This window comes from Eulemur rufifrons, chromosome 4, assembly GCF_041146395.1.
Source record: "Eulemur rufifrons isolate Redbay chromosome 4, OSU_ERuf_1, whole genome shotgun sequence".
NCBI classification, from domain to species: Eukaryota; Metazoa; Chordata; class Mammalia; order Primates; family Lemuridae; genus Eulemur; species Eulemur rufifrons.
In genome coordinates this window covers 9,920,871-9,940,500 of record NC_090986.1, presented here as the reverse complement: position 1 = coordinate 9,940,500, position 19,630 = coordinate 9,920,871, and positions in this window count along the sequence as shown.

Here is a 19,630-nt window from a genome sequence, read left to right as displayed (position 1 = left end):
ATAATACTAACAATTTTATTTTGAGTATGAACATATCATTTCAAAAGAATTATGTGTTTGTCATGGAAGACAGCATCCAGTCTTTGGAAAGGCCTTAAGGATCCAGATATATGGACACATATGCCTCTAGTTTCACTTGATTTTGAAGGAAAATCCAAGAATGGGGATTTTACTAGTAAGTCACCATATTGTATCAGGGGGAGGAAGGGCTTTGGTGGGCACATGTAAGAATCTTCCTTCCCCTTCTATGTAGTCCTTGGTGTTGTTCTCACCTGGGGTGTTATAAACTTTTAACTGGTTATTAAAGTTCTCAAAAAGTCATATGGGCCAATATAGTTCTAAGTGTATATATCTTTGAAAGAATTAAGACTTGTGGTATTTTATTGTCCTGTCTTGATAGTGTGCTTGGTGTAATTTTATATATTCAATTTGTGAAGTCTATTCACCTGAGTCTACTAAGCGAGCTAATTTTTATTTTAGTTTCTTTCAGTTGTGTCTTCCCATTACACTCAAGAACTTTTGCCAGAGCAGGGCATAAAATATTCATTCCACAAAGTGATAATGAGAAGATATGGGACTGATGGCCTTGAAAATTTATACTTAGGTAAAGACCAGGACAGTGTAGGTGAGTTTAAGAGGCAAACAGTATGTTATGGTGGACTTTCCCAGTCAACTACTCATAGAAAAATCTTTCTATGTAATAAATGGGTAAAGGTCTTTAGTAAATGTTCAAATCTAAATAAATGTAAGATAAGACATAATGTAGAGAGAACTTTCAAATGTACAGATGTGGCAAATCCTTTAACAAGTGTTCTCCCTTTACTGAACATAAGAGAAATGACACAGACAAGAAACCTGACAAATATACAAAATGTGACAAAGACTTTAAATATTGTTCAAGCCTTTCTAATCATAAAAGAATTCATAGAGGACAGCAATCATACAAATGTGAGAAAGCTTTTAACCACAGCTCAAACTTTTTTGTACAGAAGAGAATTCATACTGGAGAGAATCCCTACAAATGTGAAGAATGTAGTAAAACATTTAAGAAGTGCTGAAACATTAGGGACCATAAAAGAATTCCTATGAGAGGGAAACCCTAAAAATGTGAAGAATGTGGCAAAGCCTTCAACTGTTGCTCAATTGTTACTTAATGTAAGAGAATTCAAACTAGAGAGAAACTTTACAAATGTGAAGAATGTGGCAAAGCTTTTAAGCAGTGCTCAAACCTTATTGGACACAAGGGGATTCATACTAAAGAGAAAATCTAAAATGTGAAGAATGTGGCAGAGCTTTTAATTACAGCTCAAATCTTTTAGTACATAAGAGAATTTATTGGAGAGAAACAATATAAATGTGAAGAATGTGACAATAGCTTTAAGCAGTGCTCAATCTTTACTACACATAAGAGAATACATACTGGAGAGAAACCCTACAAATGTGAAGAAAGTGGCAAAGCCTTTAACCATACCTCTAACATTTCTATGTAAAAGAGAATTCATACTAAATAGAAACCCTAAAATTATGAAGAATGTGGCAAAGCCTTCACTCAGTGCTCGCCCATTATTCTACATAAGAGTCTATACCAGAGTAAAATCCTCCAAATGTTAAAGATGTGGCAAAGTCTTTATTTACTGCTCACATCTTACTAAACATCAAAGAAGTCATCCAAGATAAACGTGTGATAAAGGTAATGACTGTGGAAAAAGCTTTCTCAAAATATAAGCCTTAGAATGCATGAGTATTTATACTGAAAAAAAAAAGCAGTAAAAACGTAGAGTGGTAAAATACTACTAATTGTATTGCAAATGTGATCATACATGGGAGCATTTATAATGCAATAAAACCCTCCAACAGTTTCTCAAACGTTATTCCACCTCAGAAAATTTGTATTGGATAGGAACACTGCAAGTATAATGAATGTAGAAAAATATTTGTGGAAAACATACTTTAGAAAAGTGCGTTGCACACCATCTGGGGAATGGGCACGCTTGAAGGTGCTGACTCGGGGAGGAGCGGATACGAGGAGGGGATGGGTGTATACCTACATGATGAGTGCAATGCGCACTGTCTGGGAAATGGACAGGCCTGGAGCTCTGACTTGGGGGGATAGGCGGTACATGGGCAATGTATGTAACCTGAACTTTTGTACCCCCCCATAATAAGCTGAAATTTTTAAAAAAAGACAATTTACAGATGTAGTAAATCTGGAAAATAATAAAAAATCTAGTCATGGTGTTGCATATAGAGAAAAATCCAGTTAAAATAATGAGATAATTCATTCATATGTAAGTATAAAGGAAGATTGTTTTTGAGAGTTATAATTATATTTAAAGTATACTTTTTTACATTTGCTTAAGAGCAAATATTGATGGGATTTAACTCTCAAAGGACTATGCTTTCATTCGTAGTGTTAATGTGAATGCATTTGGTTAATTGTTGCTACATAAGGGCTATTAAAAGACTTTCTCTATTAGTTTTCCATGGAAATGCAAGAGGCATGAAGAATATATAAGTGGTGAGGTGCCTGATGGTTGACTTATAACAGTGTAAGTGATGTGCAAGATAGGTATACAGAATAATATTCTGACTTACAGTAAGTAAGAAATACTTATAATTTTAGAAGTAAATTGTTTTACTAATTGCATTTTAGGATAATAAAATACAGTAGATCCTTAAATTTTTTATACTATATGTGAACTTAATTTATTAAATTAAAAAGGTTTCTAATGCATCAAGAGTGTTGTGGATTGAATGAAGTGTTATTCTACCACCAACATTAACCTGCCCATGTTACTCAAACTTGTAGGTAATGAATGGTAACAATATACTGTTGGGTTACATAGTAGAATGATATTTCTTGTGATCCATTTTTCCAGTGGCTGTAGACTTTAAGTAATTTAGAGAATATTGTTTTCATAGTTTACTTTTTACTTTTTTTAATTTTGAAATTATATTGTTAATGGTTATAATGAGAATTGTCTAGGAATATAATCAAAAGTCATACATTTCTGAACTCTGAATGACTATTTATAACATTTTACCCTACATTTTTCTTCAAACATGCAACCTCTCTGGTCTGTGAAACACATACTGATGTGTTCTTTATTTATGTGGAATTAAATATACAAATATATTACTCTGAAGATAAATTTTAAGTGTAATAGAATAATAGAGAAAATAATTATGTTTGTGTGAATTTGGATATATACCTATTTTATGAATAAAATAAAAATATTTGGAAAAAAGATAATTTCAAAAGTGTTGATATTTTACTAACAAACTAGGAACCTCAAAGATTCTGAAATCAAAGCTTATTCTTTTTGCTTTGCATTGCATTAATTTCTCTAAAATGTTATGGCTTCTGGTTCACAATTTCCCTATGCAAATCCTCTGTTTTTACTTGCTTATTACTCATGCTAGACCTAACATATGATTTTCTTATTTCAAAGTTCATGAACTACTTTTTATATGACCTGCTCAGGATTATAAGAATGGTTTTTATGAAATTTAGTGGTGCTGTTAAAATGTTCAAAAGATGCGAGTAATCCCACAGCATATTAATATAATTTTATTTACTTAATACATTCACTATTTTACATCTCAATTGGAAAACCCTATTTAAACCAGTTTTTCTTTAGTTATTGTTTGTTATACCTTTTATAATTGACATAATTGAGTTTATTGACCTTATTGGGCCCATTTGTTCAGGTAAATTCTGAGAAGTCTTCATAAATCATGAGTTTGTTTTTACATTTATATAGAAGAAACAAGTATAGGACAGTACTAGGTACGTAATAGATGCTTTTTAATTAGCAGCAAATATTCCTGTGGCAGTAAGAGATTGGGAATATTCATGGTGAAGAAATAGCATTGATTCTGCATGGGTACAGGGGACACCTAAACAACAACATATTCTAAATTCATAAGGAGAAATTCTGTTTCTTTCATTTCCTAATTATCTCCAGTTTTTTTGCTTTCTCTTTATATTCATTTCTGGTCACAAATGCATCCCAGCCCTTATTCTTTTTTCCCTGACTTAGGAATCCAGCTTTCTCACTGTTCTCCCTACTCCATGCCATTTCACACAATACTTTGAAAGTTCTGATAAAAAGTTTAGAATTTTTTAATTTGGTGAAAAATTATTTTAAACTAGAGAGTTTGAGGCCATTTATATATCATAAATGCAAAATTGTGATTATTTATTTGAGATTCAAGGGATGCAGTGACCTGAGATTAAGTAAAAGCCTTAAAGTAGAGACAAACAATTCTGACTGCCAGGGCATTAAATCAGGCAGTCAGCACTTTTTCTCTTTGTTTGTAAATGTTATTAGATCTTAACACATTGTGTCATCCATAAGAAAATAATTGAAATTGGCAAAGCATTAATAACAGTGGGCTGTATATCCAAAGCACTATGTTAAATATCAAAATTTGGAAATCTCAATAGAAAATATATCAGAAATAAATTCTTAAGGAGAGTTTATAGTAAGTGAAGAATTTTTAATTTAATTTTCTATGAAATACTTCTAGGAATATACATCAAATGCTTCCATGTAGAATCTGTTTTTAAGAATGTATGTTTAGTGTTAGAAAATCATAGAATGACCTCTGAGGATTTAAAATTTGTAATGGTCTTAATTTTCCTGGTTGATATTGCAATCTTAGAGACTTTATCTTACATTATTTTATCTTCTTTTAGTTTAGTGGCTTCAGTGCTCATTCCACAGTTTTCATTCTTAGTTACATAACTTTGGCCAATGATTTGGTCATTTTCTCTTGAGGAATCTCAGAGATCATGTCAGATTTTGCATCAAGACATTTTACCTGTGATTTTGGAGGCAAAACTCTTTTCTGTGTCAGAGTAGCCAGAGGTAGGACTATTAGCACAACCTACTTCTTTAGTGTCTTCCATACCATAACCATCAGCACTGGGAACAACAGGTGCCCTGACCTTAAAATAAAAGACTTAGTGTGCATTGGCCACTCCCATGTTGTGTACTGGATCCTGAATGTACTGGTAAATATAAGAGCTCCCTTGCTTGTGACTGACAAATATAATGACAGAAACAGTACTGAAACTATGCACTTTTTATATAAGTCAGCTAAGCTTATGATGAAGACATGGGCTCAGTATTTGTAACATTACTATACTTCCATAATTTTATTGATTCATTTTTTAAACTGGCAGATAATATTATATGCATTTATCATGTAAAATATGGTGTTTTGAAGTGTATATATGTTTTCTAATGATTAATTCTAGCTAACTAACAAATGCTTTACTTCACATAGTTACCACCTTTGTGGTGAAGAACACTAAACAATGACCACTTTAACATATTTCAAAACTACAATATACCATGATTAACTATAGTCAGCATGCTGTACAATAGATATCTTGAGCTTTTCCTCTCTAACTGAAAATATGTGTAATATGAAAAACATCCCTCCAAGCCCATTCTTCCTTAAAGGCTCTACTTTCTGGTGTCACCATTTTATTCTCTACTTCAATGAAATCAATGTGTTGGGATAACACATCAGTCGGATTATGAAGTATGTGTCTTCTGTGCCTGACTTATTTCAATTAGCATGTTCTCCAGGTTCATCCATGTGACTAAAAATGACAGAATTTTTCCTTTTTATGGACAAATTGTATTTCATTGTGTGTACATGTCCCACTTTCAAATTGATCTTTCAATGGTGGATGTGTGGGTTGATTCTATATCATGGCTAATGTGAATAGTACTACAATAAACATGAAAATAAAAATGTCTCTTAAATATACTGAATTCATTTTGGGGGATATATGCCCAATGATGTTATTGCTGTAACATATGGTAGTTTCATTTTTTATTTTTTAATTTCAGTATATCACATGGGTACCAAAGTTTTGGGTACATTGATTGCTTTTGTGCAGTTTGAGTCAATATTTTGTGTGCCCATCACCACGATAGTGTGCTTTGTACCAATTAGGTATGAAGTTACCTGTCCCCCCTCCCCCTCCCACCTGCTTACATTCCACTGAGTTTTACTACCATATGTACATATAAGTATCAATCAACTATTTCACATTTAATAGTGAGTACATGTGTTTCTTTTTCCCTTCTTGTGAAACTTCACTTAGAAGAATGATGTCCAGTTACATCCAGGTTGTTACAAAAGGTGTTAGTTCACCAAGTTGTTTTATGGCTGAGTAGTACTCCATTGTATACAGATACCAGATTTTATTAATCAACTCATGTATTGATAGACACTTGGGTTGGTCCCACATCTTTGTGATTGTGAATTGTGCTGTAATAAACATTCGAGTGCATGTGTCTTTTTGATAAAATGATGTTTTTTCCCTTTGAGTAAATATCCAATATTTGAATTTCTGGATCAAATGACAGGTCTACTTTTAGTTCTTTGAGGTATCTCCATACTATTGTCCACAGAGGTTGTACTACTTTGCAGTCTCACCAGCAGTGTAAAAGTATTACTTTCTCTCCACATCCATGCCAGCATCTGTTGTTTTGGAGATTTTTGATAAAAGCCATTCTCATTGGAGTGAAGTGATCTCTCACTGTGGTTTTGATTTGCATTTCCCTGATGATTAGAGATCTTGAGCATTTTTTCATATGTTTATTGGATATTAGTCTATCTTCTTTAGAAAATCTCCTGTTCATGTCTTTTGCCCACTTTTTTATGGGTTTATTAATTTTTTGCTGATTTGTTTGAGTCCTCTACAGATTATGGTTATCAGCCCTTAATCAGATATATAGTATGAAAATATTTTCTTCCATTCTGTAGGTTGTCTGTTCACTCCATTGATTGTTTCCTGGGCTGTACAGAAATTTGTAATTTAATCAAGTCTCATTTGTTAATTCTTGTTGTTGCTGTAATTGCTTTTCTGGTCGTCTTCATAATTTTTTTTGCATAGGCTGATATACAACATTTTCTTCTAGAATTCTATAGGTGCATGCCTTAGGTTTAAGTCTGTTATCTATCTTGAATTAATTTTTGTGAGTGGTGAGAAGTGTGGATCCTGTTTAAGTCTTCTACATGTGGCTAGCCAATTTTCCCAGTACCATTTATTGAATAGGACTTCTTTTCCCCTTTGTATGTCTTTGTCTACTTTGTCAAAGATCAAATGGCATTATGAGGATGGTTTTATATCTGTGTTCCCTGATCTGATCTATAGGTCTATGTCTCTGTTTTTGTGCCAGTACCACGTTGATTTGGTTACCATAGCCTTGTAGTATAGCTGGAAGTCTGACAAATTGATCCCTCTCAATTTGTTCTTTTTGCTTAAGGTCACATTGTCTATTCAGGGTCTTTTCTGGTTCCATAGAAAGCATAGAACTATTTTTCTGAGATGTGAAAAAATGATATTGGCATTTTAATGGAGATCGCATGGAATTTGTAAATCACATTTGGTAGTGAAGACATTTTAAGAGTATTGACTCTACCAGTCCATGAGCATGATATGTTTTTCCATCTGTTTACATCCTCTGAAATTTCCTTTCTCAGTGTTTTGTAATTCTCCCCATAGAGGTATTTTATCTCCTTAGTTCACTATATTTCTAGGGATTTTGTTTTCTGTGTTGCTATTTTAAAAGCTATTGCATCTTTGATTTTAATCTCAGTTTAATTTTTGTTGTCATATATGAATGGTACTGATTTTTGTACATTGATTTTGTAACCTGAGCCTTTGCTGTATTTATCTATCAGTTCCAGGGGTGTCTTGGTTGAATATTTGGGGTTTTCTGGATATAAAATTATATCATGAGCAAAGAGCAATAGTTTGACCTCAGCTTTCCCCATTTGGATACTCTTGATTTCCTTCTCTTGTCTTATTGCTCTGGCTAGGGCTTCCAGCACTATGTTGAACAGAACTGGTGATAGTAGACAAACTTTTCTGACTCTGTTCTAAGTGGGAACGCTTTCAATTTTTTCCCTATTCAAAATGATGTTGGCTGTGGGTTTGTCATATGTGGCCTTTATAACTTTGAGATACATCCCATCTATGCCTATATTGTTAAGTGTTTTTATTATTAAAGGGTGCTAAATTTTGTCAAATGGTTTTTCTATGTCCATTAAGAGGTATATGATCTTTAGTTTTACTTGTATTTATGTGGTTAAGTATACCTTTAGATTTGTATATGTTGAACCATCTTTGTATCTCTGGGATGAATGTCACTTGGTCATGGTAGATTATTTTTTGGATGTGCAGTTGAACAATATGCTAGGACTTATTGGGAAGTTTTTTTAATCTATATTCACAGGCATATTGATCTGTAGTTTTCTTTTTTGTTTTGTCCTTTCCTGCCTTGGGTATCAAGGTTATATTGGCTTGTAACACATGTCAGTAAAAATGGCAGCCTAGTGGCAGACTGCCAGCAAGTTGCTCCCAATGAATTATTTTTTTTTATTTTAAAGAGGTCTTTGTGCTGCTTTCTATAATGTACTGATTTACATTCACACCAACAGTGTGCAAGCATTCTCTTTTATCCATATCTTTCCAAATACTTGTTATATACTCTCTTTTTAATAGTTGTCATTCTAACAGGAGTTGATATTTCATAGTGCCTTTGATTTGCCTTTTTCTGATGATTATTGACTTTGAACATTTTTTATATGTGTTGACCATTTCTAGGTCACCTTTTGAAAAAAGTAAGTCTTTTGCCTATTTTTAATTTTTTATTTATGGGTAAATAATAGTTGTATATATTTATAATGTGCATGTGATGTTTTGATACAGACATATAATGTGAATTAAATAAGGGTAATCGGGGTTTCCATCATTTCAGGCCTTTAACATTTCTTTGTGTCAGGAACATTCCTGTTTTACTTTTTACATTATTTTAAAGTGTACACCTATTGTTGATTATAGTCACTTTGTTGTGCTCTCAAATATTGTGCATTCTAATTAACTATAGTTTTGCACCCATTAATCATCCCCATTTTATCCCCACTTCCTGCTACCCTTTCCAGCCTCTGCTAAACGTCATTCTACTCTCTCCATGAGATCCATTGGTTTTAATATTTAGCTCCCACATATAAGTGAGAAAATGTGCACTATGTCTTTTTGTGCTTGGCGTATTTTACTTAACATGTTCTCCAGTTCCATCCATGTTGTTGCAAATGGTGGGATTTTGTTCCTGTTTGTGGCTATATAGTATTACATTATATATAGGTATTACAGTTTCTTTATCCATTAATGCATTCATGGATACTTAGGTCAATTCCATATCTTGGCTATAGTACCACTATTCACAATAATAGTGATGCAATAAACATGGGAATACAGATATCTTTTCCATACTGCAAATTCCCCTCCTATGGAAATATGCTTAGCAGGGGTATTGCTATTTTTTATTTTTTATTCATTTATTTGCCATTTTAAGCTTTTTGAGGAACCCATACAGTGTCCTCTATAGTGATTGCACTAATTTACATTTCCACCCAAAGCGTACATGTGTTTCCCTTTCTCCAGATCCTCCCCAGCATTTATTATTCCCTATCTTTTTGATAAAAGCCATCTTAAATGGGTGAGGTATCTCATTGTAGTTTTTTTTTTTTTGTATTCTTTTTTTTTCCAGCTTATTATGGGGGTACAAAAGTTCAGGTTATATATATTGCCCATGTCCCGCCCATCCCCCCGAGTCAGAGCTTCAAGCGTGTCCATTCCCCAGACAGTGCGCAATGCACTCATCATGTAGGTATACACCCATCCCCTCCCCCCATGCCCCACCTCAGTCTGAAACCCAATTGGTATTATTCCCAAATGTGCAGTTAGGTGATGATCAGGGAAACCAATTTGCTGGTGAGTACATGTGGTGCTTATTTTTTCATTCTTGAGATACTTCACTTAATAGAATGGGTTCCAACTCTTTCCAGGAGAACAAAAGGGATTCTATATCACCGTTATTTCTTATAGCTGAGTAATATTCCATGGTATACATATACCACACTTTACTAATCCACTCATGAATTGATGGGCATTTGGGTTGTTTCCATATCTTTGCAATTGTGAATTGTGCTTCTATAAACATTCGGGTGCAGGTGTCTTTTTCATAGAATGACTTTTGTTCTTTTGGGTAGATGCCCAATAATGGGATTGTTGGATCAAATGGTAGGTCTACTTGAATCTGTTTAAAGTATCTCCATAATGCTTTCCATAGGGGTTGCACTAGTTTGCAGTCCCACCAGCAGTGTATGAGTGTTCCTGTCTCTCCACATCCACACCAACATGTATTGTCTTGGGACTTTTTGATAAAGGCCATTCTCACTGGAGTTAAGTGATATCTCGTTGTGGTTTTGATTTGCATTTCCCTGATGATTAGAGATGTTGAGAATTTTTTCATATGTTTGTTAGCCATTCTTTTTTATTTTATTTCAGCTTATCATGGGGTCATTGTAGTTTTGATTTGCATTCTTTGATAACTAATGATATTGAGAATTTTGTTCTTATACCTGTTATTTGTATGTCTTGTTTTGAGAAATGTCTATTGAGATTCATTGTCAATTTTTAAATCAGATTATTTGATTTTTTCCTCTTGAGTTGCTGGACCTCCTTATATATTTTACTTATAAATCCCTTGTCAGATAGGTAGTTTGAAAATATTTTCTTCTATTTTGTGGGTTCCCTATTCACTTTATTTATTGTGTCCTTTGCTGTGCAGAAGCTTTTTTGTGTGATGTGTTCCCATTTGTCCTGTTTGACTTGGTGGCCTGTGATTTCAGGGTACTACTCAAGAAGTCCTTCCCCAGACCAATGTCCTGAAGTCTTTCTCCAATATTTTCCTTCAGTAGTTTCATAATTTCAGCTCTTAAATTTTTTAACATATTTTGATTTGATTTTCATATATGTCAAGAAATAAGGGTGTAGTTTCATGTTTTTGCATATGGGCATCCACTTTTCATAGCACAATTTATTGAAGACAATGTCCTTTCCCCAGTGTATGTTCTTGGCACTTTTATCAAAGATAAGTTTACTATATATGAATGGACTTATTTTGGGGTTCTTTGTTCTATTTCATTGGTCTATGTGCCATTTTAATGCCAGTATCATGCTCTTTTGGTTACTATTGCTCTGTAGTATAACTTAAAGTCAGGTAATGTGATTCCTCAAATATCTTTTTTACCCCCTCAGAATGACTTTGGCTTTGCTGGGTCTTTTGTAGTTCAATATAAATGTAAAGGTTATTTTTTCTATTTCTATGAATAATGTCATTGGTATTGTGATGTGGATTGCATTGAACTTGTAGATTGCTCTAGGTCATATAGACATTTTAACAATATTGATTCTTTAAATCCATGAGCATGGAATATATTTCCATTATTTGTGTCCTTTTCAATTTCCTTCATCATTGTTTTATACTTTTCATTGCAGATATCTTTTACTTCTTTAGTTAAATTTATTCCTAAGTATTATATTTGTAGCCATTGTAAATGAGATTACTTTCTTAGTTTCTTTTTCAGATTGTTTACTTTTGACACATAGAGATGCTATTGATTTTTTGTATATTGCTTTTGTATCCTGCAACTTTACTGAATTTTATTATTAAGTGTAATATTTTTGTATGGAATGTTGCTCATTTTTAAAAGTTATTTGATTTTTGTTGTATAGTTATTTGAGTTCCTTATATATTTTGACCATTAACTCATTAGATGTATAATTTGAAAGTGTTTTCTTCCATTCATATTTTGTTTCCTCATTCCATTGTTAATATCTGGTAATTTTTGGAAGCTTTTAATTTGAAGTAACTATGTTTGTTTATTTTTGCATTGCTTTAGATTTTCAGGTTAAGTCCAAAACTCATTATCTAGATCAATGTCACAGAGCTTTTTTGTTTTCTTGTAGTAGTTTCAAAGTTTCAGGTCTTACATTTAAGTCTTTAATTCATTTTGAGTTGATTTTTTATGTATGGTCTGAGATGAGGTTCTAATTTTATTGTTCTGCATGTGGATATTCAATAGTCCCAACACTACTTAGGGAAGAGATTGTCCTTTCTCCATGGTTTGTCCTTGTTACCTTTATGTAAAACCAATTAGCTGTAAATGTATAGATTTATTTTTGCTCTCTCTCTTTTGCTCCATTGTCCCATGAATCAGCTTTTATGCAAGTAGTATACCATTTTGGTTATAAAAGATTTGTAATATATTTTGAAGTCAGACAGTGTAATGCCTCCAGGTTTGTTCTTTTGCTCAATTGCTTTGGTTATTCAGGGTCTATTGTGGTACTATATGGATTTGAGTTACTTATCAATTTCTGTGAAGAATGTCATTAATGTTTTGACAGGGATTGCATTGAATATGTAGATCATTTTGTGTAGTATAGACATTTTAACAGTAATTATGCCATTCCCTGAATAAGGGACATCTCTCAATTTATTTGTGTCTTCTTAAATTTCTTACCTCAGTGTAGAGATTGTTCACATTGGTTAAATTTATTTTTAATATTTTTGTAGCTATTTTACATGGGAGTGCTTTCTTGATTTGCTTTTCAGGTAGTTCATTGTTAGTATATAGAAATGTTACTGATTTTTTTTTGTTATTGTTGTTTTTACAACTACTTAAGAAGTTTAATGTTACTGATTTTTTATGTTGATTTTGTATCCTGCATGTTTACTGAGTTTATTAGTTCTAAAAGTTTTTTGTTGGAATTTCAAGGTTTTCTGTATATAACATTGTGCCAATTTCAAACAGGGAAAATTTAACTTTTTCCTTTCCCATCTGGATGCCTTTTTGTTACTCTCTAATTGATCTGGCTTGGACATCTAATACTATGTTGAAAAAGAGTGATAAAAATGAGCATGCTTGTCTTGTTCCTGAGGAAAAACTTACAACCTTTCCACATTTAGCATAAGGGTAGATATGCATTTGACATATATGGCCTTCATTGGGTTGAGGTACAGTCCTATAGCCATCTTGTTGAGACCGTGTATGATGAAGGGATATAGAATTTTGTCCTAGGCTCCTTCATTCTGGTAAGAATCTGGGAAAATGCATTCATCCTTAGAGGACTTGGAAGAAAAAATCACTAAAGAAATTGAAATATTAAAGAAAAATCAAACAAAACTCCTGGAGATGAAGAATTTATTCAGGGAACTACAAAACACGGTGGAAAGCATCAAGAGAAGGATAGGTCAAACAGAAGAAAGAATCTCAGAGATCAAAGATAACACTATCCAATTAAATAAGTCAGTCACAGAGTTAGAACAAAGAAATAAGAGAAAAGACCAGAGTCTACAAGAAATGTGGGATTATGTGAAGAAGCCTAACGTGAGAGTTATGGGCATTACTGAGGGTGAAGAAGACAATACACAAGGGTTGGATAAGCTATTTGAAGATATAATTGAGGAAAATTTCCCAGGCCTTGCTAAAAATCTATATATACAGGTTCAAGAAGCCCAAAAGACCCCTGGCAGATTCATTGCAAATAGGAAGACACCACGTCACGCAGTCATCAGACTGACCAAAATATCCACTAAAGAGGCCCTTCTTCGAGCTGTAAGGAGAAAGAAAAAAGTAACATACAAAGGAAAGCCCATCCGAATAACGCCAGATTTCTCAACTGAAACCTTACAAGCAAGAAGAGGTTGGGACCCCATTCTCACTCTTCTGAAACAGAATAATGCCCAGCGTAGAGTCTTGTACCCAGCTAAGCTAAGTTTTCTATATGAAGGAGAAATTAAGACATTCTCAGACAAACAAAGACTGAGGGAATTCACCAAGACAAGACCAGCCCTCCAAGAAGTACTAAAAAGAGAGTTGCACATGGACCAGCACAAGAAAGACCCATGAATGTAAAACTACTCAAGAGCTAAAGGTCACATTCCAGCTACCACAATGGCTCAAGAGAGAAAACATAGCAGTGAAGTTCTACCCAACAAGCTGAACAGAAATCTGTCCCACTTATCAGTTCTCTCAGTAAATGTGAATGGCTTGAATTCCCCACTCAAGTGACATACGCTGGCCCAATGGATAAAAAAAATACAAGCCAAGTATCTGCTGTCTTCAGGAAACACATCTAACCTGCAAAGATGCATTTAGACTGAAAATAAAAGGGCGTAAATCAATATTTCAAGCAAACATAAGCCAAAAGAAAGTTAGCATGGCAGTTTTAATCTCAGATAACTTAGTTTTTAAATCAACAAAAGTAATGAAAGACAAAGATGGTCACTATATACTGGTGAAGGGTACAGTTCAACAAGAAGACATAACTTAATATATATGTACCCAACTCAGGTGCACCCAGATTCATAAAGCAAACCCTACTTGATCTAAAGCAAATGATAAACAGCAACACGATAATAGCCGGAGACTTCAACATCCCATTTACAGCACAGGACAGATCCTCCAAACAGAAAATAAACAAAGAAATAATGGACTTAAACAGAATCTAGAGCAAATAGGTCTGGCTGACATTTACAGGACATTCTATCCAAAATCCACTGAATATACGTTCTTCTCATCAGCTCGTGGGACATTCTCTAAGACTGACCATATCTTAGGACACAAAGCATGTCTTAAAAAAATTTTAAAAATAGAAATTATACCATGCATCTTCTCAGATCACAGTGGAATGAAAGTAGAAATTAACCCTAACAGAAATTCTCATTCCTACTCAAAGTCATGGAAGCTAAACAACCTTCTACTGAAAGATTATTTTATAAATGAAGAAATCAAGACAGAAATCAAAAGATTCTTTGAATTAAATGACAGAAGAGATACAAGTTATCAAAATCTATGGGACACAGCTAAAGCAGTCCTGAGAGGAAAATTCAGTTCCATAAATTCCTATATCAAAAAGACAGAAAACTTACAAATAGAAAACCTAATGAATAGACTCAAAGAGCTGGAGAAAGAAGAACAGACTGACCCCTAACCCAGAAGAAGGAGAGAAATTAATAAGATCAAATCAGAACTAAATGAAATGGACAACAGAAAAACCATAAGGGAGATTAATAAAACAAAAAGTTGGTTCTTTGAAAAGTTAAACAAAATAGACACGCCTCTGGTTAGACTAACCAAGAGCAGAAAAAAAAAAAATCTCCAATAACCTCTATCAGGAACATGAAAGGAGAAATCACAACTGATGCCACAGAGATACAAGATATCACCTATGAATTCTACAAAAACATTATACACACAAACTGGAATATGTGGAGGAAATGGACAAATTTTTAGAAACACACAGCTTCCCTAGGCTCAACCAAGAGGAAATAGAATTCCTGAATAGACCAATATCAAGAACTGAAATTGAAACAGCAATAAAAACCCTTCCCAAAAAGAAAAGCCCTGGACCAGATGGCTTCACACCGGAATTCTACCACACCTACAAAGAACTGCTGCCCATCCTACAAAAATTAATCTACAACATCAAGAAGGATGGAATTCTCCCCAACACATTTTATGAAGCCAACATAACTTTGATACCAAAACCAGGAAAGGCTGCAACAAAAAAAGAAAACTACAGATCAGTATCCCTTATGAATATAGATGCAAAAATTCTCAATAAAATCCTAGCAAATCGAATCCAAGTGCTTATCAAGAAAATAATCCATCACAACCAAGTGGGCTTCATCCCAGAGATGCAGGGATGGTTCAACATACGCAAATCTATAAATGTAATTCACCACATAAATAGAAGCAAAAATAAAGACCATATGATCATCTCAATAGATGCAGAAAAAGCATTGTACAAAATTCAACACCCTTTTATGATAAGAACACTTAACAAAATAGGCATAGATGGGGCCTATCTAAAAATGATGTGAGCCATAAATGACAAACCCACAGCCAACATCATACCCAATGGAGAAAAATTGAAAGCATTCCCACTCAGAACTGGAACCAGACAAGGCTGCCCACTGTCCCCATTACTTTTCAATATAGTACTGGAAGTCCTTGTGAGAGCTATCAGGCAAGAGAGCAGAATCAAATGTGTCCAGATAGGTACAGAAGAGATCAAACTCTCACTCTTTGCTGATGATATGATATTTTATCTAGAAAACCCCAAGGAATCAACAAAGAGACTCTTGAAATTGATAAATGAATTCAATAAAGTCTTAGGATACAAAATCAATACATACAAATCAGCGGCATTCATGTATGCCAATAACAGTCAAACACAGAACCAAATTAAGGACTCAACAATCTTCACAATAGCAACAAAGAAAACAAAATACCTAGCAATATATTTAACTTAGGAGGTAAAGGACCTCTACAGGGAGAATTATGAAAACTGAGGAAGGAAATCACAGAGCATGTAAACAGGTGGAAAACCATACCATGCTCATGGATTGGAAGAATCAACATTGTTAAAATGTCTATACTACCCAAAGTGATCTACAGATTCAATGCAATCTCTATTAAATTACCAACATCATTTTTCACAGATACAGAAAAAATAATTTTACGCTTTGTATGGAACCAGAGAAGACCCCATTTAGCAAAAGCAATTTTAGGCAATAAGAACAAAATTGGAGGTATTAATTTACCAGACTTTGAACTATACTACAAGGCTGTGGTTATTAAAACTGCATGGCATTGGCACAAGTCCAGGGACACAGACCATTGGAACAGAACAGAAAATCTAGATATAAATCCATCCTCATATAGCCATCTAATCTTTGACAAAGCAGACAAAGACATACTCTGGAGAAAAGAATCCTTATTCAATAAATGGTGCTGGAAAAACTAGATAGCCACATGTAGAAGACTGAAACAGGACCCACAGCTTTCACCTCTCACAAAAATCAAATCTCAATGGATAACAGACTTAAACCTTAGGTGTGAAACTATTAGAATTCTAGAAGAAAATGTGGGAAAGACTCTCATAGACATTGGCCTAGGCAAAGAATTTATGATGAAGACCCCAAAGGCAATCACAGCAACAACAAAAATAAATAAATGGGACCTGATTAAATTTTTTTTTTTTTTTTTTTTTTTTTTGAGACAGAGTCTCACTCTGTTGCCCAGGCTAGAGTGAGTGCCGTGGCGTCAGCCTAGCTCACAGCAACCTCAAACTCCTGAGCTCAAGTGATCCTCCTGTCTCAGCCTCCCGAGTAGCTGGGACTACAGGCATGTGCCACCATGCCCGGCTAATTTTTTCTATATATATTTTTAGCTGTCCATATAATTTCTTTCTATTTTTAGTAGAGGTGGGGTCTCGCTCTTGCTCAGGCTGGTCTCGAACTCCTGAGCTCAAACGATCCGCCCACCTCGGCCTCCCAGAGTGCTAGGATTACAGGCGTGAGCCACTGCGCCCGGCCAAGGACCTGATTAAATTAAAAACCTTCTGCAAAGCCAAAGAAACAGTCATAAGAGAAAACAGACAACCTACAGAATGGGAAAACAATGTTTGCATGCAACACATCTGATAATGGCCTGATAACTAGAAGCTATTTAGAACCCAGGAAAATCAGCAAGAAAAAATCAAACAACCCTATCAAAAAGTGAGCAAACGAAATGAAGAGAAACTTTTCAAAAGAAGACAGAAGAATGGCCAACAAACATATGAAAAAGTGCTCAACATCTCTAATCATCAGGGAAATGCAAATCAAAACCACAATGAGATATCACTTAACTCCAGTGAGAATGGCCTTTATCAAAAAGTCCCAAAACAATACATGTTAGTGTGGATGTGGAGAAAGAGGAATACTCATACACTGCTGGTGGGACTGCAAACTAGCACAGCCGCTATGGAAAGCATTATGGAGATACCTTAAACAGATTCAAGTAGACCTATCTTTCGATCCAGCAATCCCATTATTGGGCATCTACCCAAAAGAACAAAAGTCATTCTATAAAAAAGACACCTGCACCCGAATGTTTATAGCAGCACAATTCACAATTGCAAAGATGTGGAAACAACCCCAATGCCCATCAATACATGAGTGGATTAATAAAATGTAGGATATGTATACCATGGATTATTACTCAGCCATAAGAAATAACAATGATATATAATCTCTTATGTTCTCCTGGAAAGAGTTGGAACCCATTCTACAGTGATGTATCCCAAGAATGGAAAAATAAGCACAGCATGTAGTCACCATCAAATTGGTTTCCCTGATCATCACCTAAGTGCACATTTGGGAATAACACTAATTGGGTGTCAGGCAGATGGGGGGGAGGGGATAGGTGTATACCTACATAATGAGTGCGGTGCACACTGTCTGAGGAATGGACACGCTTGAAGCTCTGACTCGGGGGGGTAGGGGGGCAAGGGCAAGATACATAACTTAAACTTTTGTACCCCCTTAATATGCTGAAATAAAAAAATCATCTTAATGTTAATAAAATCCTTTTTTCTGTCAGAATTAATAAAATATCTTTAAACTGTTGGCAAGACTCTGTTATACCTCCATATACAAAATAAGCTGTAGGCAATAAGTCAAAATGTTAAAAGCCCAGAAAAGATGTAAGGAACATAAGAATTCTTTGTTTCTAATTGTTAGAGTTGATGATTCTTTTTTCATTCATATAAATGTACTTCAGTTTACTTTTGCAAGCACTATTGAGTAAATTTCATATGCTAAATCTTTAATGGGGGCAAGTAGAATATTGATAAATGCTTTTAAGTAGGCCAGTAACTATAGGAACATAAACAATGGACACTTTTAGAGGCATACTAATGCTTGAGTTGGCATTAGGTATATAATAATTATATAAAATAGGAAATAATGCTGAGAGGCTGATTATTTAAAAATTTGGATGAGCTAATCAGATTTACCCAAAGGTAATTGAGTTAAATAAAAATGGTATTAATGTTAATACTTTTGTTGATGGAAAATAATATTGATGTGAGTTATGTTGTTTTGTTTTCCAGATATGTTTCTTTTTTTGCTGTTAAGATGAGAAAACTTTCCACTTAATATTATTATTAAGAATAAATATTTTTTCCAAGCTGGTATTGAAACCTCAGCAAACGCTTTTTCTCTTGCCATCTTTACACACTGTTGTGAACCCAGGCCTAAGCCCACCAATGTGACCACCAGTCACTTGGCCCTTGTCTACCTAGTGTTCCTCATTGACATGTTTGTGCCATTTCTGGAACTGTTTGAGTCATTGAATTTTCAGAATGTCTTCAATGTAAGGCATATTTCTACATTAGTAAGGTAATAAGAGGACTCTCCAGCTGCACCACCTGCCTACTGAGTGTGCTCCAGGCCATCACCATCACCCCTGGCACATCTTGGTTGGTGAGGTTTAAACATAAATCTGAAAATCACATTATTCATATTTTCTTCTTGTGGTTTCTCAGTTTGCCTTTTAGGAATAACGTACTCATCTATACTGTGGTATCTTCCGATGTGACCTAGACCAATGTGATGATTCTCACTAAATACTTTTCCCTTTCCCCCATGGTCTACTTAATCAGGGGCTTGTTTGTCACTTTGACAATATACAGGGATATCTATTTTGGTGATATGAGGCTTTCCAGTGTACACATAGTGATTCATTTGTTCAGTCATCAGAGGTGATCCAATACCTTCATTGCCTCAGCCTCTCCCCAAGAATCTTTTCAGAGAAAAAGGATACTCAGATCATACTACTGGTGTGAGTTTCTTTGTGGTAATTTACAGGGTAAATGACTTTATTATCTAATTGACTTCAACACTGTTATGGGCATATG